The sequence below is a fragment of the Phyllobates terribilis genome, unplaced genomic scaffold (genome assembly GCF_046119375.1).
Source record: "Phyllobates terribilis strain yellow unplaced genomic scaffold, ASM4611937v1 Scaffold_8__6_contigs__length_399053987, whole genome shotgun sequence".
NCBI lineage: Eukaryota > Metazoa > Chordata > Amphibia > Anura > Dendrobatidae > Phyllobates > Phyllobates terribilis.
The window spans coordinates 283,974,603-284,000,408 of record NW_027362768.1 but is presented as its reverse complement, the minus strand read 5'-3'; the positions used below and the strand labels follow the sequence as shown (position 1 = coordinate 284,000,408).

The 25,806-nt window shown below is 45.1% G+C and overlaps 1 long non-coding RNA gene across 2 annotated transcripts in view; it reads right to left on the bottom strand.

Annotated features, from left to right (window-relative positions):
* Nucleotides 1-25,806, bottom strand: part of LOC141157285 (uncharacterized) — a 108,216-nt gene that overhangs the window by 36,168 nt on the left and 46,242 nt on the right. Inside the window, exon 2 of one of the 2 annotated variants that reach the window (XR_012247777.1) lies at nucleotides 14,372-14,432. The exons of the other annotated variant lie outside the window; for it this stretch is intronic. This is a non-coding gene — a long non-coding RNA (uncharacterized lncRNA). The remainder of the gene's footprint in view (nucleotides 1-14,371; nucleotides 14,433-25,806) is intronic. 2 annotated transcript variants of the gene reach the window in all.

The window sequence follows — 25,806 nt, the reverse complement described above, 5'->3', positions numbered from 1 at the left end:
GCAAGCTGAAATTGTGCCACAACAAACACCCACATCTTCTCGCCAGACCTTCCTGTCCCAATTCTTAGGGGACCGCAGCACACCCCTATTGAACCCAGAGCAGTGTCAAAAGGTTGTTGGTTGGATAGCGGATAATGCTTCCAGTCACTTAGCCACCACCGCCACTACCACCCTGTCTTCCACATGGTCAAGTCTCAGTAGCCGTGAGTCTAGACTGCATATTCCTCACCCTGATCCTCCTTCCTCCCACCATGCCGAGTGCCCGGAGACAACTGATCCCACACTTGGACACTCTGAAGAGCTGTTCACTTTTCCATCTATAGATTCGGGCCTCTCGTCCGGTCCACTTGAAGCGGGGCAAGAGGATATTGCGTGTAGCGATGCCCAAATATTTGAGCAGCCACGGTCACACGAAGGCGACGGTGGGAAAGTGTCAGAAGAGGTGGACGATGATGAGACACAATTGCAAGAAAGTCAGGAGGAGGACCAGGGTGCGAAAGTGGAAGACGAGGTGGTGGATGAAATAGTGACCCAACCTGGCAGGAGGAGATGCTGAGTGAGGTCAGCAGCATACAGTGGGAGGGAGGCAGAGCACCCCAACAGGCAGGAAGAAGCAGTGTGGTGGCCGCAGACAGAAGGCAGGCAACCGTTCCCTGTAAGACCAACACGAAAGAAGTTGCCAGTGCAACTGTTAGGTCTTCTCGAGTCTGGTTGTTTTTTAAAGACTCTGCCGATAACCCCAAAAAGGCCATTTGTACCACCTGCCAGGCCAGCATCAGCAGGGGTGGCAAAACGACCAGCCTGACCACCACCAGCATGATCAGGCACATGTCAGCAAAGCAACCGACTTTGTGGGCCGAACCCCAGGGTCCAGGAACACTGTCTGCAGGTGGCACCATTGCTTCTTCCGCTGTTGTGCGTGCAAGCCAATCCCCTGTACATTGTGCATGCGAAGATGCCTCCTGCCCTGAACCTGTCATTGCGCACTCTCAAGTAGCAGCATCAGGATGGACGTCTATGTCCTTGTCCCAGTGCAGCGTTCAGTTGTCCATACCCCAGTCCTTGGAACGCAAGCACAAATATACAGCCAATGCCCCACAGGCCACACTACTAAATTCTCACATTTCACGACTGCTTGCGCTCGAAATTTTGCCTTTTAGGCTCGTGGAGACGGAAGCATTCCGCAACCTGATGGCGGTGGCCGTCCCTCGGTACTCGGTCCCCAGCCGCCACTATTTCTACTGGTGTGCCGTCCCCGCATTACACAAGCAAGTGTCCTTAAACATTAGCCCTGCTCTCAACAACGCAGTTACCGGTAAAGTCCACCTAACCATGGACACGTGGACAAGTGCTTGTGGGCAGGGATGGTACATCTCGCAAACTGCATACTGTGTTAACATAGTGGAAGCCGGGACCCAGTCTGACCTTGGGATGGAACACGTCCTCCCGACGCCAATTATTGCGGGCCCTATGTCAATCAGGGTCGCCCCCACGGTCTACAGCTCCTGCACCTCATCCTCCTCAGCCTCCTCCTCCTCCTCTTCAGCCTCCATCTCTGAAATTACCACATCAGTCACAAGCTGGTAGCACTGCAGCACTGCCTCGGCCAAGCGGCAACAGGCTGTGCTGAAGCTAATATGTTTAGGTGACAAACCGCACAATGCTGAAGAGTTGTGGACAGTTCTGAAAGAGCAGACAGATCTGGGGCTCACACTGCTGAACCTACAGCCAGGCATGGTGGTGTGTGACAATGACCGGAACCTGGTGGCGGCTCTGAGGCGAGGCGAGCTCACACACGTACTATGCCTGGTCCATGTGCTTAACCTCGTGGTTCAGTGGTTTCTCAAATCCTACCCAGAGCTGCTGGATCTGTTTGTTAAAGTGCGCCGCCTGTGTGCCCATTTTAGAAAGTCAGCTACAGCTTCCGCCACCCTTGACGTGTTTCAGCAGCGTTTGCAGCTTCCGGCTCACAGACTGGTGTGTGATGTCCCCATACGTTGGAACTCTACACTGCAGATGTTGGGAAGGATTTGTGAGCAGAAGAGGGCAGTTGTTGATTACCAGAATCAACAAGGCCGTCGGTATTCAGTTCAGACTCCACACATAAGACCTCAGGAGTGGACATGGATGTCAAACATATGTACCATCCTCCAAAACTTTGAGGACTCCACCAAGATGGTGAGCGGTGATGATGCCATAATTAGCGTAACCATCCCGCTTCTCTGTCTTCTGAAACGCTCTCTGCTAACAATCAAAGAGGATGCATTGCAGGCGGAGCACGATGAGATGGAGCAAGGAACCATACAGGGTGATTACATTGGGTGACAATGAGGAAGAGGAGGAGGAGGAAGGACAGGAGCTAGTTTCATGCGCTATAGACGGTACTACCTGCACAGCTATCATACCGTCTGTTCAGCGTGGATGGCCAGAGGACAGAGTGGAGGAGGAGGAGGAGAGCATGATCAGTCATCCTCTTGGTGAGGACATGGAAGTCTTGCCTGTTAGTAGTGTGGCACGCATGGCTGAGTTTATGTTACGCTGCCTTTCCCATGACCCTCGTGTTCTCAAAATTTTGGGTGACAGTCATTACTGGTTGGTGACACTTCTAGACCCACTCTATGAGAACTTTATATCTCTTATTCCTGAGGCGGACAGGTCTACAAAAATGGGGCTGTACCAGAAGGCCCTTGTTGCGGAACTATTAAAAAAAATTCCCATCTGAAAACGCTGGCGGCAGAGGGCACACTTCGTTGGACAACCAAGGAGTACAGGCGAGAGAGACACAACTTCAATCCAGCAGAGGCAGGGGAACACTGTCAAAGATCTGGGAGAGTTTTCTCAGCCCCTCCCATCGCACAGGCCCTGAGGCGCGGTGTTCTCTCACAAGGAGTGCAAAGTTTGGGAAGATGCTGAGGGAGTACCTTGCCGACTGTACCAACGTCCTCCGTGATTCCTCTGTGCCTTATAATTATTGGGTATCCAAGCTGGATACGTGGAATTAACTGGCTCTCTATGCCTTGGAGGTCCTGGCCTGCCCTGCCGCCAGCGTTTTATCAGAGCGGGTTTTTAGTGCCGCTGGTGGAATTATAACTGATAAGTGCATCTGCCTGTCAATTGAAAATGCTGACAGGCTGACTCTTATAAAAATTAACAAGGGCTGGATTGGGTCAGACTTCTCAACACCACCGAATGATAGCAGCGTAACAAACTCAAATCCAGTGTCTTTTCCTTGGGAGGTGTATTCCCATGCACCTTTTCACACCAAGACATGGGTATACGCTTCCTGATTTTGGCTATTTGCTCTTGTCCTCCTCCTTCTCCTCATCCTCCACCACCATATCACCAGGGTGACCGTGGTCCGTGATGCAACACCCACGTAATTTTTTAAAAGGTGTTTATGATGCCCATAAAAAAATTTTTTTATACAGTATGTTCATTTATACCCCCAGGGGTAAATGTTTGTCAGCCCATACACTTAGTGCATGGGCATTACAAGTATAGGAGGCCCGCTCCTTTCTAATGGGAACATTTTTTTATGAGGCCCTCCTCCATGTCTCTTCCAAGGGGCATTGGAGTGCCTCCAATTTTTTGGCAACCCTTGCATTCACTGCATAGGCCAACACTATGGGAGACCCACTTCCTAATAGTGGAAACATTGTTTTGAGGAGGCCCTCTGACCTCCATGTCTCTTCCAAGGGGCATTGAAGTGCCTCCAAATTTTTGGCAGCCCTTGCATTCACTGCATAGGATAATACTATGGGAGACTCTTCTTTCTAATGGGAATTTGTTGTTACTGTGGCCCTGCTCTATGTCTTTTTAAATTGTTAGTGAGGTTTTTCCTAAATTTGGTCAGCCATTGGACTCACTGCATATCCTATAACTGTATATCAGACCCGCTCCTTTCTGATGGAAACATGTCGTACTTGTTACTGTGGCCCTGCTCTGTGTCTTTAAATTCTTAGTGGGGTTTTTCCTAAATTTGGTCAGCCGTTAGACTCACTGCATACCCTATAACTGTATAGCAGACTCTCTCCTTTCTAATGGGAATTGTCGTTACTGTGGCCCTGCTCTATGTGTCTTTAACTTCTTAGTGGGGTTTTTCCTAAATTTGGTCAGCCTTTAGACTCACTGCATACCCTATAACTGTATAGCAGACTCTCTCCTTTCTAATGGGAATTTGTCGTTACTGTGGCCCTGCTTTATGTGTCTTTAATTTCTTAGTGGGGTTTTTCCTAAATTGTGTCAGCCGTAGGACTCACTGCATACGCTATAACTGTACAGCAGACTCTCTCCTTTCTAATGGGAACATGTCGTACTCGTTACTGTGGCCCTGCTCTATGTGTCTTTCAGAGTCCCTCCATCATCAATGAAACAGGATGTGTCTGATGATGTGTCACACACCACATTGCCAGATAAGGTTGTAAAATGTTAAAATGACATTTCCCGGTGAATGCATTTGCCTTAAAAAATAACGTAAAAAAAAACAAAACAGTAGGATCTTTCTTTAGTATAAAAACAGAGTCGCCAATGTAACCTCAATGTAATCACATTGTTCAGCTCCTGCAACTCCTCCTCCATCTCCAAAATGACCACATCAGTCACAAGCTTAAAGCACTGCAGCACTGCCTTGGCCAAGCGGCAACAGGCTGTGCTGAAGATAACATGCTTAATGCTTAGGTGACAAACCGCCCAGCGCTGCAGAGTTGTTGAAAGCTGCAACACAGCAGCTTGATCTGTGGCTCTCACAGCTGAACATACAGCCAGGCATGGTCGTGTGTGACAATGGGCGGAACCTGGTGACGGAGAAATGACAGCTGGAGTAGATACGGTTTCCCTCTATGCCAGTCCTTTCACCGAGCTAAAGAATATGGCTGTGGTGAAATACAACTCCCACTGAGAAGCTGTTTCAGATTGAAAAACACTGGGCCCACCAGAGGATTTGATTCTGAGGGCTCACCTTTCTCCCCTGCTCAAGAGCCCCATAGCAGCTGCAAAGTTAGTGCTATCATGAACTCTACTGATGTAGAAGCCAGGGCACACCAGAGGATTCTCTGGTGGTACCGTCCAACCCTGCCGAGAAGCAGTCCTGGCTAAGAAAAGTGTGTGGGAAGGTTCCCGGACACTCTATGTCTGCTTTTTTACTGAGGTGGAAACCCACGCAAACACGGGGAGAACATACAAAGTCCATGCAGATGTTGTCCTTGCTGGGATTTGAACCCAGGATCCCAGCGCTGCAAGGCTTCAGTGCTAACCACTGATCCAATGTGCAGCCGTTCACCCTCTAATATCTATCAGGCCGGAGAAACTTGCACCTACTGCCACTCTATCTTCAGCTCCTTTGTGAGAAACTAATGTATTTGGGCAGCCACTCAGTCTACCAAATAAAATTCCTGAGAAAGAAATTGGGGATGGCTTCGCTACTGTTACTGGGGGCAGTGCTAATAGCATGGCGTCGTACCATAGTTTACTGGAAATATTCCAGGCTGGTAGGAGGCAAGCAAATTCCCACAGAAAAGTACCAGCAGTAATGTTCAGGGACCTGCGCTTGTAGAAGGCGGAGACAACACTGGGAGAAATAGTGATGGATGGGGACCGAGTATGGACACGAGGCAGGAGGCATGAGGTTGTGAAAAGCTTCTGCCTCCACGAGCCTAAAAGGCCACATTTCAAGCGCAAGCAGCTGCCCAGAAATCTGGCAATTTAGTATTACAGCATGTGGGTGAGTGGCTGGCTGCATACTTGCGCTTGCATTCCAAGTAACAGAAAACTAAGCAGATGGTGGCCTTTATCATCATCATGGCCTCACCTCGGCACTATGAATTCTCCTGAAGGAGAAGCCAGGGCCCACCGGAGGAGTCTCCGGTTCTCTGGTGGGCCCGTCCAACCCTGCAGAGAAGCAGCCCTGGCTAAGGAAAGTGTGGGGGAAGGTTCCCAGACACTCTATGGCTGTTTTTTTAATGTGGACATGCTTATGCATGTTATTTCTCAAACCGAATTGCAGATCAGGCCATTGCCCAACTCTGTAGTCATGAAATTAAATGCGCAAAGAAAGATGTTTGTGTGTCAAAGCACCACTGAGAAGTGCGAGTTGATGTTGGATGGGCTGCCGTTGCTTCTGCAAAAGCTGCTTTAGAGGACTTCCTGGGAGAAATGACACCCAGAGTAGATACGGTTTCCCTCTATGCCAGTCCTTTCAAAGAGATAAAGAATATGGCTGTGGTGAAATCCAACTCTCAGCAAAAAAAGCTGTGGACTGGCTCCGTACTGTCCCTGGCCACATTCACCTGTCAACGTGTTTGTGGTTAGGCGGTCCTTCCCAGTAAGTTCACTGGGGAGGGCACGGGTAATGTTGTGGGACCCGTGCTTGTGGAAGGCAGAGACGACACCGGGAGAAACAGTGGCAGCTGGGGACTGAATATGGACACCCGGCCGCCGCCGGCATGAGGTTATGAAAAGCTTCCGCCTCCACGAGCCTAAAAGGCCACATTTCAAGTGAAAGCAGCTTTAGAGGACTTCCGGGGAGAAATGACAGCTGGGTAGATATGGTTTCCCAAGTCCTTTCACCAAGCTAAAGAATATGGCTGTGGTGAAATACAACTCAGCAAAAGAAGCTGTGGACTGGCTCCATAGCGTCCCTGGCCACATTCAACTGTCCACGTGTTTGTGGTTAGGCGGTCCTTCCCAGTAAGTGCACTGAGGAGGGCACGAGTAATGTTGGGGGACCCGTGCTTGTGGAAGGTGAAGACGACACCGGGACAAATAGTGGCGGCTGGGGACCGAGTATGGATACCCGGTCGCCGCCGCCATAAGATTGTGGACAGCTTCTGCCTCTACGAGCCTAAAAGGCCACATTTCAAGTGCAAGCAGCTGTCAAAAAATTGGCAGTATAGTATTGCAGCCTGTGGGTTGGTGGGTGGCTGGCAGCATATTTGCGCTTGCATTCCAAGGAATGGGGTAGGGACGACTGAATGCTGCACTGGGACAAGGACGTGGACGGTGATTGTTGCAAGTCTGCAACAACAGGTGCATGGCGGGAGGCAGCTTTGCATGCGCCAAGGATCACTTATGATGGGCACACTTTTAGGCAGTGACCTGGAAGTCAGAGATGCTTCCAGAGGTCTTCCCCACGCTGTTCCCATGTCTTTTCAGCACTGTATGCATGTGTCTCATGATGTGTCACACACCACATGGCCAGATAAGGTTGTAAAATGTTAAAATGACATTTCCTGGTGAATGCATTTGTCTTGGTTGAAAGCAATGCAAAAGTGCAAAAACGCATCAAAAATGCTACGTGTGAACATAGCCCAAGGTGTGGAGGAGTATTTTTGTTTTTGGTTATTTATTTTGCCTTCTATACAAGTCATTACCCTGGAAAGGATGTTCCTTAACATATTTCCCAGGTTGATCCATTTTGGTTTCCTTTTTGTTTGTTTTATTGTGAGTCCATAAGAGTGGCGTAATACTCTGAGAACGTTGTTGACAGCAGTTATCTGGGAGTCAGAGATGCTTCCAGGGGTCTTCCCCATGCTGTTCCCATGTCATTTGAGCACTGTTCCCATCAATTTGGACAATTTTTAGGCCCTCTGCAGCCGGCCGGGGGGAGCCGCATGAAAAATGCTCGAGTTTCCCATAGACTTACATTGGGCTAATTGCTCGGGTCGAGAACCCGAGTATTCCAATGTGCTCGACCGGAGCAACGAGTACCCGAGCATTTTAGTGCTTGCTCATCACTAGTGGTTATAGCTAATAAGGATGTACAATGTGTCAGTTGTACCAAGAAGGAGTGGACAGTGTGGCAGTTGTTCGCAAGGGTGTGCAGAGTGGCAATTGTAGTTCATAAAGGCAGACAGTGTAGCAGTTTTAGCTACTAAAAGGGCTAGCAGTGTGGTGATTATACTTAATAAAGACTGAGAGTGTGCTGGTTACAGCTAATAAGGGTGGACAGTGTGACAGTTATAACTAATAAGGGGCGGACAGTCCGGTGGTTATAGACATAGGCGGATTATAATGAGGGCAATCCGGGCTACCGCCCGGGGCCGCGAGCCGGCAGGGGGCCCGCGGCTCCAGGCGGGGTGTCTAATGCCGGATTGCCCTCATTATACAGTATGTGCGGGCCGCCGCGGCACATAGCGGTAGCAGTGGCGGGAGGGGGGGGGCCCGGACCGCTCCCCCAGCAGCGGCCGCCGCTACTTCTTCATCGGCCGGGCCAGCACTGCAGCAGTTAATTTCCCTGTGCTGGCCCGGCCGCGTCACTGCTAGGAGACACGGCCCTGTGCGCGGCTGTGTCTCCTAGCTGTGACGTCACGCAGTGCGCCCCGGCCTGCAGTGCTGCACCGGAAAAGAGACAGAGCAGGCAGGAGGAATGGAGCCGGGGGATGGTGAGTTTGTGTGTATGTGTGTGTGTGTGTGTGTGTGTGTGTGGGCAGATGTGTGTTTGGGCAGGTGTGTGTGTGTGTTTGTGGGCAGGTGTGTGTGGGCAGGTGTGTGTGTGTGTGGGCAGGTGTATGTGTGTGTATATGTGTGTGTGTGTGTATATGTGTGTGTGTGTGGGCAGGTGTGTGTGTGGGCAGGTGTGTGTGTGGGCAGGTGTGTGTGTGTTTGTGGGCAGGTGTCTGTGTGGGCAGGTGTGTGTGTGTGTATATGTGTGTGTGTGTGGGCAGGTGTGTGTGTGTGGGCAGGTGTGTGTGTGTGTGTGTGGGCAGGTGTGTGTGTGTGTTTGTGGGCAGGTGTGTGTGTGTGTTTGTGGGCAGGTGTGTGTGTGTGTTTGTAGGCAGGTGTGTGTGTGTGTGTATATGTGTGTGTGTGGGGGGCAGGTGTGTGTGTGTTTGTGGGCAGGTGCCTGTGTGGGCAGGTGTGTGTGTGTGTGTGGGCAGGTGTGTGTGTGTGTCTGTGTGGGCAGGTGTGTGTATATGTGTGTGTGCGTGTGCGTGTGTGTGTGTGTATGTGTGTGTGTGTGTGTGTGTGTGGGCAGGTTAGAAAGTCTTGCCCTGTTGAACACTACACCTGACTTGAGGCCACCACCTCTTGGTTGTCCAATGTTCTTGCTTCTCTAGGGCTCTTCTCAGATATTCATTATACCAGCTCCCCAGAATACCAAAGCTAGGGTGGGTGACCGCGAGCCCTGGTGGTGGTCATAACTGCGGCCACCCAGGGGCAATATTCCATAACAACAATCCCCTGAGGTGGTGTAGGATGTAAGGACCTATTCACACTACATTCAGCGCTGCATTCAGGTCTTTACACAAGGCTTACAACTGAATCCCTGAATTTCAGGATTGTGCTGTCTGAAATGAGACATCTGAAAGCAGAGCAAATGGAGCCTAAAGATTCAGACTTTAGCCTCGGTTTGCCTTTGTTCAAATCAATGGCTATGTCAAGGCCCATCTGAATGCCATTTTTCAGGGATTTAGATAGAAGCCTGGAAAGAGGAGATTAATTCATTGCAAAATTCAGTGTGAATAGGCCCTTATATCTGGAGTCTTGATATTGATGCCACATGCATTTTACTTGTTTTTAACTTAAAAAAAAAATACACACACACAAATTATACACACACACACACTATACATACACACACACTATACATACACACATTATACACACTATACATACACACACTATACATACACACACACTATACATACACACACACTATACATACACACACACTATACATACACACACACTATACACACACACACACAGATGTGTGTGTGGGCAAGTGTGTGTGGGCAGGTGTGTGTGTGTGTGGGCAGGTGTGTGTGTGTGTGGGCAGGTGTGTGTGTGTGTGGGCAGGTGTGTGTGTGATGTCTGTCTGTTTGTGTGTGTGTGTGTGTGTGTGTGGGCAGATGTCATTGTGTGATGTCTGTTTGTATGTATTTTTGTTTCAAATGTGTTTATGCGTGTCTGTATATGTTTGTGTGTGTGTATGACTGCATGCGGCCTCCTGCTGAGTATAGTTGGCGCCGTGCGGCCTCCTGATGTCTCTGGGGGGGGCGCCGTGCGGCCTCCCGCTGTGTATAGATAGCTACGTGCGGCCCCCCGCTGTGTATAGATGGCTACGTGCGGCCCCCCACTGTGTATAGACGGCGCCGTGCGGCCCCCCGCTGTGTATAGATGGCTACGTGCGCCCCCCGCTGTGTATAGATGTCGCCGTGTGGCCTCCTGCTGTGTATAGATGGCTACGTGCGGTCTCCCGCTGAGTATAGATGGTGCTGTGTGGCCTCCTGCTGTCTCTGGGGGGAGCGCCGTGCGGCATCTATACTCAGCAGGAGGCCGTACGTAGCCATCTATACACGTATACTCAGCAGGAGGCCGCACGTAGCCATCTATACGGTGCCATCTATACACAGCGGGAGGCCGCACGGCGCCATCTATACACAGCGGGAGGCCGCACGGTTCCATCTATACACTGCGGGAGTCTCAGTGCTTTGCAACAGCAGTCAATAAATTCTGCTTGACTAATTCAGAGCACCATAAAGTCTGGTTCGCTTCTAACCTGCTGTCTTCATTTTCAGCTTGCTGAATTCTAACTCATTTACTGTCATTCGAGACGATGCCTTTGCTGGTCTCTTTCACCTTGAATACCTGTAAGTGCTCCACTTAATGTCATATTTTTGATTCTGTTCTTCTTCATCTTTTGCATTTGTGCAATTGTATGAGCAAGTATTCATATGAATTTATGACCTACTTAAACCTTGGAGGACCTTAAATTTTATTCAATCAAATTTTTTTCCAGTTTAAAACTATGGGACATATATGTGCCTTGGTCCTCAAAGGGTTTTTAAAGGGGCTGCAAACATAAATACGAAAAAAATAATTCAATTAGTACTTTTTGTGTTCATTTAATTTTTATTTGAAGTCCATTTTTTTTATATACCTTGAAATTAAGCCCTACCCCATGGAATGAAGCCCTACCTACATGACATCTGAGAGCTACATGGATCCCACTTGTGAGGTGCCTGTCCGTCACGACTATTCAGTTTTAGGGTCCACTCACTAAACCATATATTCTCTCATGCAAGAGAATAGGGCCAATTATGCTAATGACACTCGGCTCAAACTCTGTCAGAGCTTCAACTGAGTGTGATCCGATTCTCTCGCAGCACAGATATGGAGAAGATGGAGAACTTAATTTCTCCATCTTCTCCATAGTCTCTGTGAGTGTTCATCGGACTGCACTTGGATGACATCCGAGTGCAGTCCAATATTTTACGTGCACCCGTAGACTTGTATGGGTGCACATGGTCCGAATATCGAATGAGATTATTTTCTCATGCCAATAATCGCAGATCTGCACTGTCCCATAGTATAACATAGGGCCGAGTCCTATCCGATAAAACATCACATAGCATTCGGCCGTGTTATACGACAGTGTGAGCGAGCCCTTAGAGTCAAGGAATATTTACATGCAGATGATGATATTACTCTCCAAGTGTATATTTTTTTAGGCAAGTTCATAGTAAATGCTTTGCCTTTTTGACATGTGATCAACTAAAGAACAAGAAAGATTTAGGACCTCCCCTATACAGAAACGGAAAATAGTTTGGAGGACTTGCATGTCCTTTTTTATTTATTATGAGAAAATCATAAAAGATCCCGTTTTTTAACCATGCTGTGACTTTCTGCTGAGGGAGAGGGAGAGAGCTGCCCTATTCAGAGTCTGTAATAAGACCTGCTGACAAAAGTGTTGAAGATACAGTCTAATGTGAATTAACAATGAAAAAAAGTTAATTTCACAAATGGCTTGTATTTTTTTTAATACTAACTTTTTTTTGTCTTTACAGCTCCTTTAAAGGGAATCTGTCATCAGGTTTTTGCCACCTAATCTGAGAGCAGCATAATGTAGGGTTAGAGGCACTGATTCCAGTAATGTGTCACTTACTGGGCTGCTTAGTGTTGTTTTGATAAAATCATTGATTTGTCAGAAGGTAATTATCACTAGATCACTAGTAAGTTCTGTAGGACCCCACCCCCATCACTGATCAGTAGATTTCTGTGTACACTGAGCATGGGCAGAAAGCTGCCAATCAGTGGTGTGGGCGGGGCTATACAGAGCACAGCATTCAGAGAGCTGCTAGATCTGCAGCAGATAAAACGGTGATTTTCTCAAAATGACAACAAGCAGCTCAAAAAGTGACACATCGCTGGAATCAGGGTATCTGCCCCTATATTGTGCTGTTCTCAGATGAGGCAGCACAATTAATATTGTGCCAAATTAATTTCCTGTGAACTATCACATAATCTATCACAGGGGATCATGTGACATGTCACGTGATAAATCAGGTGTGGGGACAAGACTAAGACAAAAGGGACGAGAACAAGTTCAATTAGAGAACATATCACATATAAAGTATTATTACATAGTTAATACAGTTTAAAAAAAAGACACATGTCCATCAATCATCCCAAGTCAACTGAGGTATGGTAAATGATAGAAAGGATGGGGTATATTTACAACCATAATGAATGATCCAGTGATCCCCAAAAGAGATAATCTTTCCTTCTTGATCTCAATTGTCGATCCAGTGAAACAAACATTTACATAAGAACATTACATATTTACAGAATTAATTTTGTTATTTTCTTCTACAAAAGCATCTAAGCCCCTTTTGAAACCATAAACTGTTACCGCTGTGATCAGCTTTCAAGGTAGACTATTCTACAGATTAATAGTTATTATAGTAAAGAAGCCTTGTCTTCTTTGGAGATTAAAAGTGTCTTTCTCCAGATGGAGGGGGTGTCCCCTTGTCTTTCAAGAGGTTTTTACATGAAACAGTCTTTCAGCATACACACACATTGGTATAAATTTTCATTAGTGATACGGACTACGTCTTATCACTACTGTGGTTCCTGTGTGGTCCGCAGTCTGATAATGGCTCCTAACAACAACTCCCAGTATCTTCTTACTGTTGTTATTGATATGCTAGATGTTGTAGGTTCATGCTATACAAATGTACATGGGGCTGACCTGACATAACAATGGATTATGGTTCTGGCGGTTCTGGTAAAGTATTAATTTATTGGTGGTAGTTGGTGCTGTATTCATGTACTGATGACGGTTCTGGTGATGTATTCATGTATTGATGGTGGCTGTGGTGATGTGTTCATGTACTGATGGTGGTTCTAATACTGTATTAATGTACTGATGGTGGTTCTTGTGATGTATTTATGTACCGATATTGGTTCTGGAGATGCATATATGTGTTGATGATGATTCAAGTGATATATACATATACTGATGGTTGCTTTGGTGATGTATTCCTGTACTGATGATGGTTCTTGTGATATAATCATGTACTAATGTTGGTTTTGGTGATGTATTTATGTACTTATGATGGTTCTGGTGCTGTATACATGTACGGATGGTGGTTCTGATGATATATTCCTGTACCGATGATGGTTCTGGTAATGAATTCATGCACTGTTGATGGTTGTGTTGCTGTACTTCTGTACTGATGGTAGTTCTAATGCTATATTTTTATACAGTTATTGGTTCTGATCCTGCATACATGTAGTAGTCAATAACTTGTTAAATAAAGTGATACCTAGCAATGTTAATAAAGAATTGTGCTGTCTGACAAGTTGAGGATACTACATTTATACTTATGTTAGGAGCACTCATTTTTTTGTATCTTGGGGGGGTAGAAAGATGGGAGTCTGACATCCATGTGCTGTGTAATCTGTGTAGATTCTGTAATCATGAAATACACCTATAACACCTACTACATTACAGTATCAGTGCTCAAAGAGGTACCATTGTGTGTTATATGTGATGCTACATGGGACTGCATAAAAATGTTCCTTTAATTTTGGTTACCATTGCTTTTACTGTATTTTAAGGGTGAGGAAGGGGAGAGCATCTGGATGTAGTCTGCAGAAAGGGGAACATATTTTTAAAAGTTTGAATCCCCCATGTTGCCCCCTGAGATTCCTGCCTGAAAATTCAGCCTTGGTAACACAGCAGAGGGGGTCGGAGTGTGTGGAGTGGGCTCATGCCTGTTATGTTATACAGTCGACAACTGTCTCTGATTGCAGTGGCTGGAGCTAAACTCTGATCACTGCTGTTAACCATTTAGATACCGCTGTCAATTTCTGAAGTGGCAATTAAATTTAACGGTCGCTGGTGCACGTGCATACCACCTCTAACTAGCTCCCTTTGATGATTGGAATTGTGTTTATTTGTTGCAGGTTTATAGTGTCCTGGGGAGGGGAAGGACAATTACAATTTTCGACTCAGGCAGCAGGAAAGATTGAATCGTCTTGTTCCGAAGACACTACAGTGCATAACAGGTGTTTTATTCACTTGCAGCTCTGTGTATATATTTTCAGCTATAACATATCAAATCCGAACAATGTTTAATATACTCACTGTGAGGATTCAGTTCTGCTGACTGGTTCCAGCGGTAAATAAACTTCTTACTGAGCGGTAACTTGGTAGGGAATATATACAAGAGATAGCGATTACACAGACTTATGGACGTTTCTTTTACAACTCAAAGCATTTTCCACAAAGTTTCCTTCCTTTGTTTCTCCATTGTTCTATATTCCTCTTCACTCTCTTTACTTGCCCTCTGTCTCCACTGTTTCTCACTGCTTCATCACAACCCAGCTTGACTCTACAGTCCTGTTTAGCAAGAGTCCATTACTCGACCCGCGGTTCCATTTCTTCTCTCCCCTTAGGGAAGCTATGGTGCCAGTATGGCCGGTACTTATCTCCTCCAGTGCTGACACTCTGGGACTCCTGCCCGGACAATCTATTTGTCTCACATATTCAGTCCAGGCCAGTTACCTTCAAGAGTTATAAACTCTTGGCCTTTCTGCTAGGCGTCCTCTCCCAGGACCCGACACAGCTAGATCACTCTGTCTCTCAGTCACTTTCCTTGTTTCTGCTCCAGATCTCGCTATCTTATTCTGTTGGTCTCCTCTCACTTTAGGGACACCCTCAAACATGGCACTGCTCACACTGGACCTTATGTCCTTTGTCTTTGCACTCCAAGCCTTATCTGTCTCTCTGACAGAAAATTGTCACTTTCCCTTCAACTTAACCCTTCCACTCTCTGCTAGTCCCCAGCATTAGTTCTCACTATCCCTTACTGTTAAACTACACACACTATAAATATTACTAATACCTTTAATGCACATCACAATTCATATTATACATCAAATTTCACATTACACCACATAACATTAAACTTGTTTCTTCATAGGGAATGTGGGCAGCATGTCCATCTCCTTACAGAAATGCACATGGGGAAAATAAGACATCCACCTATCACTACCTCTGAAATCTCAGCTGAGGCACAGAATTTCAGCGCAAAATATATTAAGTTGTAATATGCTTAGTGCAAATAAGCCATTCATCTTACGGCAAGGATGTGTCATGGGAACTTGTCTCAATTTATTATTGAAATATGACAGCCCATAATTCAAGATCTTCTACTGCATTGGAAACATTTTTGGTCCAGGACAACAAGCAGCAAACAAATGACCAACATCCTATATCAGTCCTGTATAGCATTTGTCATTTCCTCCCGTACACAGTCGCTGAAGCACCAAGTGTTTGCAAGACTAATGATTGATTCAGGCTGTCATTCATTTGCATAGAGTCTGTAAAAAATTGGTGGAATGTAGCCAATATCACTAAATAAAGTTGTTCTCTTGTGATAGATCCTCTTATCTACCACATGAAGAGGACATCGTTGCTGTGTTAAAATACCCCATATCGCAAAACATATAAAAATAATCAAGACTTCTCCATCCAGCCATGGTCCCTGAGAAAATGGAGAAGCACATATTTTTACGTATGTCGGATTTATAGAAAACTATTACACCCTTCATTAATGATGGTCACGTAAACTATGAATATGCATCTTTATTATTATATGATGTTTCTATGCTCCAGATACATCTGAACTGAATTACGGTAGTTATTTTTAATCTGCCATTAATATGACACCACATAAGGTATGTGTTTTGCTTGTATGATTTGGGTTAATGAACATGTGACTAATCTATTCATAAATGATCCATAAGTCTCCCCGTACATTACTCCCACGGAAATGACCTTGACGGTGCCCATAGATAAACTCAACACCTAGATATAGACATACATCATTGTCTAATGCTAAAATAAGTGAGATTTTTGTCTCTGTTGAAATGACTGTGAATTGGAGGTGTCATTAGATTAGCTCTTTTTGTCTTCACACTTATTATCATTACAGTTATTAATGAAAGGGATTAATTAGTCATTAATGTTCAATGCATTCAGTGTCATCTGAGGGACATCATTAGAAGCATTCTAATCTCTGACACAACTGCTCCTCTTCAAGTGTTACTGGCTGATTAGATAATAGACCAGGTTGTTATAGGAGTAATTGCATCCAGAATTGCTCTACTCCAAGAAATACTTCTCACACAATGGAGAAAAGACTGAGATGTCTAATGATCAAAGGAAAGAGCAAGATAAATGTATTGTAATGCCAGTTATGAGAAGCGCAGCCCAAAACGCCAGAAAGACATTTCCCTTAAATCCAATATTTCTCCATTGTAAACACATTAGTACAAGTGCTATTGTGATGTACAATACAAAGTTATATTTTGGTACCGTGTTAGCCAGAAAATTTGATGTAAATACTTTTATGCCCAAAAATGACAAAAGTATTCTTGGAATGATACCTTTATTGGCTAATCAGAAAAAAAATATATATGCAAACTTTCAGAGCTCAGAGGCTCCTTCTTCAGGCAGGATTACAAATAAATTAATAAGTCAAATAAATGTTGTGCCTCCTTCATTTGTCTTATTAATTCATTTGTAATCCTGCCTGAAGAAGGAGCCTCTGTACTCTGAAAGCTTGCATATATATATTTTTTCTGGTTAGCCAATAAAGGTATCGCTCCGAGAATACTTTTGTCATTTTTGGGCATAAAACTACTTACATCATATTTACAGCGTACTAGTGCTATTACAAGATAAAAACTATAACAGAAATTGGAATAAAAAAAGTGCCATGTGTTCAGCTATTTCCGACCTTCGAATTCTAGTATCTAGACCGGGACTGCCCGTCCTCGTCTGGCTCGTCCTGCTCTTCAGGCAAGAACAGGTTCGGAAGCTGTATGTCTGTTAGCCTAAGTTCACATATAAGAAAATCATCCAATTTTCGTCCAGAAAAAAGGACGATTTTTTCATCTGTAATGTCATCAATATAGCATTAATTTTTATACATCAACTGTTTAAAAAATGTACAAGACCAAATACAAATACGTTGAGAATTAATTGAAATCAAAATCGGATGCTATACGGTTGATCCATATGGGATTTTTTTGTGCACTTGTAGACTAGTATAAGTGAGGCTCATCCGAAATACGGAAGAAACTAGTGCATGCTGCAATTTTATTTTTTCTCACATGGACATTTGGTTCATGTGAAAAAACTGTCATCTGTACAGGGTGCTTGCATGATGAAGTCAGTTTTTTCCATGGAAAATTGAACCGAAAATACAGTTGTGTGAAGGTATCCTTAGTATCCTTAGGCCACGTTCACACATTCAGTATTTGGTCAGTATTTTACATCAGTATTTGTAAACCAAAACCAGGAGTGGGTGATAAATACAGAAGTGGTGATGTGTTTTTATTATACTTTTCCTCTGATTGTTCCACTCTTGGTTTTGTCTTACAAATACTGATGCAGCACGGTGGCTCAGTGGTTAGCACTGCAGTCTTGCAGCACTAGTATCCTGAGTTCAATCCAACCAAGGACAACATCTGCATCAAGTTTGTATGTTCTTCCCGTGTTTGCGTGGGTTTCCTCCCACACTACAAAGACATACTGATGTCGATTGTGAGCCCCAATGGGGACAGTGCACATAATGTCTGTAAGGAGCTGTGGAATTAATGACACTATATAATTTTTATTTTTTTAAACCAGAGCGTGATATCACTCAAAATAGTTAACAAATAACATCACCATCATTTTTGAAACATAACATTTTTTGTTAGAAAGTTAAAAGGGTTCAAAGTTTATCAGCAATTTCTTATTTTTCCAACAAAATTTTGAAAAAAAATTTTTTTAGGGACCACATCCCATTTGAAGTGAATCTGAGGGGCCTATGTGACAAAAAACAAAAGTGAAACCATTTTAAAAACTGCACCCCTTAAAGTGCTCAAAACTATATTCAAGAAGTTCAGGTGCTTCACAGAAATGAAATCAATGTGGGAGGAAAAAATTAAAATATTGAATTTTCCCACATAAATGTTGCTTTAGCCCCAAATTTTTCATTTTACAAGGGTAACAGGAGAAATTGTGCAATATCTCCTGAACATGCCGATACCCCATATGTGGTGGAAAACTACTCTTTGGGCACACAGCAGGGCTGCTCGGAAGGGAAGGAGCGCCATTTGACTTTTGAAATGTAAAATTGTCTGGAACAGACAGCGAACACCATGTAGTATTTGCAGAGCCCTTGATGGGCCTATACAGTGACAAGTGACCCATTTTGGAAACTACACCCCTCAAGGAATTTATCTAGAGCTGTGGTGGGCACTTTGAACCCACATGTGGTTCACATAAATTGATAACATTGAGCCGTGAAAATAAAAAAATGACATTTTCTCATTAAAATGTTGCTTTAGCCCCAAATATTTCATTTTCACAAGGGAAGTAGGAGAAAATGGACCCCAAAATTTATTCTGCAATTTGTGCTGAGTATGCCAATACCCCATGTTTTTTCAAGGGTAACAGGAGAGATCGAATTGTACAATTTGTTGCATAATTTCTCCTGTGTACACCAATACCCCATATGTGGTCAAAAAACTACTTTTGAGTGACAGTACAAAGCTCAGAAGGGAAGGAGCGCCATATTATAGTGCAGATTTTGCTGTTATGGTTTGCGGGTGCCATGTCACTTTGACAGAGCCCCTGAGGTGCAAGAACAACGAATCCCTTCCAAAAGTGACCCCATTTTGCAAACTACACTCATCAATGAATTCATTTAAGGGTGCAGTGATCATATTAACAACACAGGAGTGTCACAGTGTAAGGAGATGGATATATTGCCCTGCTCCCCCTTGATGACATCAGTGCTGTGTATAATGTGATGTGTAATCTGAATAATGTCATGTGTCTTGTGCACATATTGTGTCATGTGAAGTGTAATAGGCTTAGTGTATCGAGTTTTTTTACATAGTTAGTATGAAGTGACGCGCCCCCTGGGCCGTGGGGTACACTGTGCCGGGCCGGTCGTTGTTAGGGGAGATGTCACAGTGGCGGGGACCCTGTCCGTGACCCAGGGCGGTCAATAAAAGGGGATATTTACAGGGGATTTATAGTTTTATATACAGTTTGTGACGCCACCTGTGGTATGCGGCTATATGGAGCCGCCGCTGCGGAGCAGGTCCTCTGGAGCTGGTGTAAATGCAGCTGAGTTGGTTCAGCTCTCCACAGGTAGAGCTTAGCTCCAGGGCAGTGTAGATGTTGCTGCTATGGAAGTAGCACTCGTGGTGCAGTGTAGTGCAGGGAGTGATGGCGCAGCAGCAATAATTGACAGAGACAGTGGGGTGCAGTCTTCAGGATTTACTCACAGTTCTTACTTGGTTCCTGGTTACAACTGCAGATCATAACTTCCCACGTTGTGCTGCGTTCACCGGGCAGGGACTCAGCCAACCCTCAGGTACCTCCGGAGTACATAACGGGACCCCCTTCTGTGTGTTCCTTTTGGCCGTCTCCCTGCACCTCACACCTAGTGTCCCAATCCAGTGACCGTGGACCTTGCCGGGCGACGTCTTCTCTGTCCCCTGGGTCCTCTATGACCACGGGTGGCCTCCAGCACTGCCCATACCCCTGGGATCCTTTCTTCTTTTCTCCTGGAGCCTACTCTCTGCTCCCGTTCCTTCCTCCTCTCCTTCTCCTGGGCCTCCTCACTCAGGCCCGCGTTTCCCCTGAGCAGAGCTCCTGCTCCCAACTCTTCCTCTGACTCTCTCTCCTCAGACTCTGACCCTTCTAGATGGTTCCATCCTCTCTTTTATATCACTTCTTTCAATGCTCCCCTGACCTTCTTCCTCCACCCACACCCACTACATGGTTCCCCCTACTTTGGTTCCCCCCACTCCAGCCAGGGACAGGGCTCAGCAGGAAGTGACGCATCTTGCCCCTCCTGCTGGTCTGGAGCAGTGTAGTGTTGGATGCAGGTGTTAGGGTCCCGGGCAGTACTCCTTCCTTACCTGAGAGTGAGATACCACACCTCTGGGTGAGATGCAGTAACTCTGTGGCGACTGAACCCGCAGGGGCGCCACAGAAGCTGTAGCCTGCCTAGCCTCAGGTAGCTGACAGAGACAGAGAGAGTTGTGATACAGTTAATGTTTGGGATTGGCCCATAGTGGGAGGAGTTAGTGACAGGGAAGGCAGATTACTTCCTGAATAGAGTTAGTGAGAAGTTGGAGAGCAACAAGTGTGCAGTGCTGCCAAAGGGTGATACACAGCTAGAAGAAGGTGGGAACTGACAGAAAAGACTGAGTCACCTTCCACCTTAAAGAAGTCTTTGGATAAGACGACGTGTCACAAAAAACCCTGATCTTGTTAAACGCTGATGATACGAACCTAAGGACCAAAAGAGGTCTGAGACTGTGGGAGTAGTGAGGATCCCTATAAGTGGATTCAAGGTGTCCATAGTGATAGGACGTGGAACCACTGAGCGCGGCAGAGAAACTTGCTGAACTGTACTGTGGCAACAAGCTAGGCTGCGACGAAGTAGGGCGAAACAGTGTGCTATACCAGCCCTGGACTACAGCGGCAGGAAACGATGTCTGTGAAAAGGCTTCTTGCAGTGAATGAAACGTGCAGACTGTGTACTCGCTATTCCTTGTACATAACACTTATTAAGTTCAGTAAAATTCCCATGGTTGCACGGAAGTCTTCTTCATTGATCTGTGGAAGTCGTGGTCCTGGCCAGCTAAAACCATTGACTAAAGGCGGCCTGCACAAGCATAAGGCCCACACAACACCAACATCAACATCCAGCCACGACCCACACAATTTTCCTGTAGAGTGCCAGAGCGTGACAGGACAGCAGCTCAGTTATGACTACCACTCTGCAGCACTTTACAACAGAATGTTTTAAAATTGGGCTGTGAACAAAGAATAATTACATTTTTACATTATTGCCATCAAAATTTTGTTTTAGCCCCAAATTTTACATTTTCACAGGGGGAAAATCAGTAAAAATGGCACCAAAATTTGTTACACAATTTCTTCTGAGCGTGGCAATACCACATATGAAGCTGTACAGCAATGCTTAGCCACACGATTAGACTCGGGAGGGAAGGAGTGCTATTTGACACTTGGAGAACAAATTATCGTAGAATAGTTTGTGGACTCCTTATACAGAGCCCCTAAGTGCCAGAATAGCAGAATCAACCCTCAATATGATGTAGTGCCCATACATTGTAGTGCCCATAAATTATGCCCAGTTCGTGCTTCTGGAGACACGCACCCCGTAATTTAAGGGGGCTCTCATTCCTACAGAAATGCCAAATTTGTGGATGCTAAATGAGCTTTAGGCACACTGAGGCTCAGAAAGAAGGGGGCATTTGGATTTGGGAGCACAGAATTCACTGGATTTCTTTTGGGGGGATCCATTTTGCTTTTCCAGAGCCTTTGTGATACCAGTAACATGGAAGCCCCCTATATTTCCATTAACTGATAACGGAACCGAGTGGGGGCTTGCTTTTTTTGTGGATTGAGTTGAAGCTTTTACTGGACACATTTTACATAACATTTTGGATCACATTTATCCGGCGCTCTACGCTGAGCACTTACATCTAAATCTCCGAATTACGTGATTCAGATGAAACCCCCGATGGATCCAATCAGTATAGTGAGGCAGCAAACTTACTCTGGAATCCATATGGCCTCTGTTCAACTGTCTCCTTGTTTTCAGAGGTGCACAAAACTGTGGTCAACCGCGTTTTCATGCACGCCTAAAAAGACAGATACCACCATACAGCGCCCACAGTGTTCCCATCTGTTTCATTATAGGGAATCTTCAGCCGGGGATTCCGTCTGAATCACGTATTTCAGAGATTTACATGGAAACCCCGGTTTAAGCACTCAGCGCAGCGCAGTGTATATGTGAGCCCAGCCTTACTGCGATCTTTGATTTTTTATGCCGTTCCTTGAGCGGTATAAGTGATTATTCGGCCTTATTCTTTGGGTCGATTGCAGAGATACCAGATTCATGTTTCTTTTTATGTTCTGCCACTTTTACACAAAAACAATTTTATAAAAAAAAATTGTTTTTGATTCGTTATATTAGAGCTATAGCTTAACCCCTTTACCCTCCACGGTGGTTTGCACGTTAATGACCAAGCCAATTTTTACAATTCTGACCACTATCACTTTATGAGGTAATTACTCTGAAACGCTTCAACGGATACCACTGGTTCTGAGACTGTTTTTTCGTGACATATTGTACTTCATGATAGTGGTAAAATGTCTTCGATATCACTTGCATTTATTTGTGAAAAAACTGCACCCATCAAGGTGCTCAAAACCACATTCAAGAAGTTTATTAACCCTTCACGTGCTTCACAGGAATTTTTGGAATGGGGAAGAAAAAAATGAACATTTAATTTTTTTCACAAAAATGTTACTTTAGACCCCAGTTTTTTTAATTTTGCAGGGGTAACAGGAAAAAATGGACCCCAAAATTTGTTGTGCAATTTCCCCTGAGCACGCAGATACCCCATACGTGGGGAAAAAACATTGTTTGGGCGCACGGCAGGGCTCAGAAGGAAAGGAGCGCTATTTGACTTTTTGACTGTAAAACTTGCTTGAATAATTAGCGGACGCCATGTTGCGTTTGGAGAGCCCCTGATGTGCCTAAACAGTGGAAACCCCACAAAAGTGATACCATTTTGGAAACTAGACCCCTCAGGGAACTTATCTAGATGTGTGGTGAGCACCTTGAACCCCCAGGTGCTTCACAGAAGTTTATAACATGGAGCCGTGAAAATAAAATTTTCACATTTTTCCCAGAAAAATATTTTCAGCCTCCATTTTTGCATTTTCATAAGGGTAACAGGAGAAATTGCACCATGCAACTTGTTGTGCAATCTCTCCTGAGTAAGCGGATACCCCATATATGTGGAGGAAAACCACTGCTTGGGCGCACGGTAGGGTTCGGAAGGGAAGGAGCGCCATTTGACTTTTTGAATGTAAAATTTGCTTGAATAATTAGCGGATGCCATGTTGCGTTTGGAGAGCCCCTGATGTGCCTAAACAGTGGAAACCCCCCACAAGTGACACCATTTTGGAAACTAGACACCTCAGGGAACTTATCTAGATATATGGTGAGCACCTTGAACCCCCAGGTGCTTCACAGAAGTTTATAACATGGAGCCGTGAAAATAAAATTTTCTAATTTTTCCCACAAAAATGTTTTTCAGCCCCCAGTTTTGCATTTTCATAAGGGTAACAGGAGAAATTGCACCATGCAACTTGTTGTGCAATCTCTCCTGAGTAAGCCGATACCCCATATGTGGGGGAAAACCACTGCTTGAGCATACGGCAGGGTTCGGAAGGGAAGGAGCGCCATTTGACTTTTTGAATGTAAAATTTTCTTGAATAATTAGCGGATGTGTCCCTGATGTGCCTAAACAGTGGAAACCCCCACAAGTGACACCATTTTGAAAACTAGACCCCTCAAGGATTTTATCAAAGGGTATAGTGTACATTTTGAACCCAGATGTACGACAGAATTTGTTTACATTAGGTCATCATATTGAATAAGTTGTCATTAGTCTTGAGCGCAAGTGCTCGCTACTTGAGTTTGCATTGGGTACTCAGGTATGCACCATGTATCACGGGTGCTCGAGTGACATGCTCAAGTCCCTGCCCCACATGTTTCACGGTTGTTAGACACCCAATAAAAAACATGCGGGGATCACTCGTGCATGGCAGGCGATCCCAGCAACGTTTTTTTTGGCCGCAAAGCATATGGGGCAGAGACTCGAGCATGTCACTCGAACACCCACGATACTCAGTGCATACACAAGCACCCGATGCAAACTCAAGTAGCGAACACTTGCGCTCAACACTGGGCGCCATATCGCATCATTTTTTTTCTTTACTTTTGAAAAAATCCCAACCCTAACCCCAACCCTAATACAACCTCAACCCTCACCTCAACTCCAACCCTAGCCCAATGCTAACCCCAACCCTAACCATAACTCCAACCCTAACCCTAGCCCAACCCTAACCCTAGCCCAACCCTAACCCTAGCACAACCCTAACCCTAGCACAACCCTAACCCTAGCACAACCCTAACCCTAGCACAACCCTAACCCTAGCACAACCCTAACCCTAGAGTTTATTTTTTTACACCGTTCCTCGTGTGGTATAAGTGATTAAACGACTTTATTCTTCGGGTCGGTGCGATTACAGCAATACTATTTTTTTTTACTTTTACACATTGTCCCACTATGGGACTTTCACTTTTTGCAGCCTGATAGGCTGCATGGCATAGAGAGCAGCAGCTCCCTATGCCATGCAGCCTGCCTCCTGGTGACCCAGATGTTGTCATGACGACATCGGGTCGTCATGACAACATCCGGAAGCAGCCGCAGACACCGCAGGATGCCGGCAGGAGAGGTGAGTATAGCGATCACCTCCCCCCTTGCCATCGCAATGCTGCGATCGACTTCGATCGCAGCATTGTGGGGGTTAATGTGCCGGGAGCGGTGTGGGACCGCTCCCTGCACATAGCACCTTGTGTCAGCTGTGACAATCAGCTGACACCCAGCGGCGATCGCCCCGCACCGCTTGTGTGCGGGCGTGATCGCAGCGCGCATAATAGTATGTAGCTGGCCCTATAGGCCCAGGGCGCAGCTACGTACTATTACTGACAAGGTCAGAAAGGGGTTAATTATTTCTCCGCTGATAGAGATGTATGGTGACTAGTGTTGAGCGAGTATGTTCTGTTCCGAGTATGCTCGGGCCGAGCTCCGAGTATTGACAGCTGCTCGGTGATATGGTTGAATCGCTCCCGTGTGCATGATTTGCAACTGTTTGACAGCTTTATTACATGTGAGGAATGTCTATTTCTTACACATTCCTCGCATGTAATAAAGCTGTCAAACAGTTGCAAATCATGCACACGGGAGCGATTCAACCATATCACCAAGCAGCTGTAAATACTCGGGGCTCGGCCCGAGCATACTCGGCGAAAGGGTTAATAGAACATACTCGCTCAACACTAATGGTGACTTGCTTTTTGTGGGACAAGATGACATTCTCAGCTATACCATTTTTATTTACATTTGACTTTTTAATCACGTTTTATTCCACTTTATCTTTGAGGGTATGATGAAAAAGTATTGTTTTATGCCACTTTTTTTTTACGGTGTTTATTGAAGTGATTAACTAATGGGACAGTTTTATAGGTTAGGACATTTTGGATACGGCGATAGCAAATATGTGTACTTTGTTTGTTTATTTTTACATTAAATATATGTATTTATTGGTATAATTTTTTTTGTTGTTTATTTTGTGATTTTTTCAAAATATTTTCACAATTTTTAAAAACTTAATTTTTACTTTTTTACCTTGTCCCTCCACGGGACATCAACTTTCGCTGCCCTGATCGCTTATCTAATACCGTATTTTTCAGACCATAAGACACACCTAGGTTTTAGATGAGGAAAATAGGAAAAAAAATATTTAAGCAAAAAATGTGGTCATGATGCCCTGTTATAGGGGGGGAAGTCTGCTGCTGACACTGGTATTGGGGTAATGTCCCCCAATTCTGTTAATAT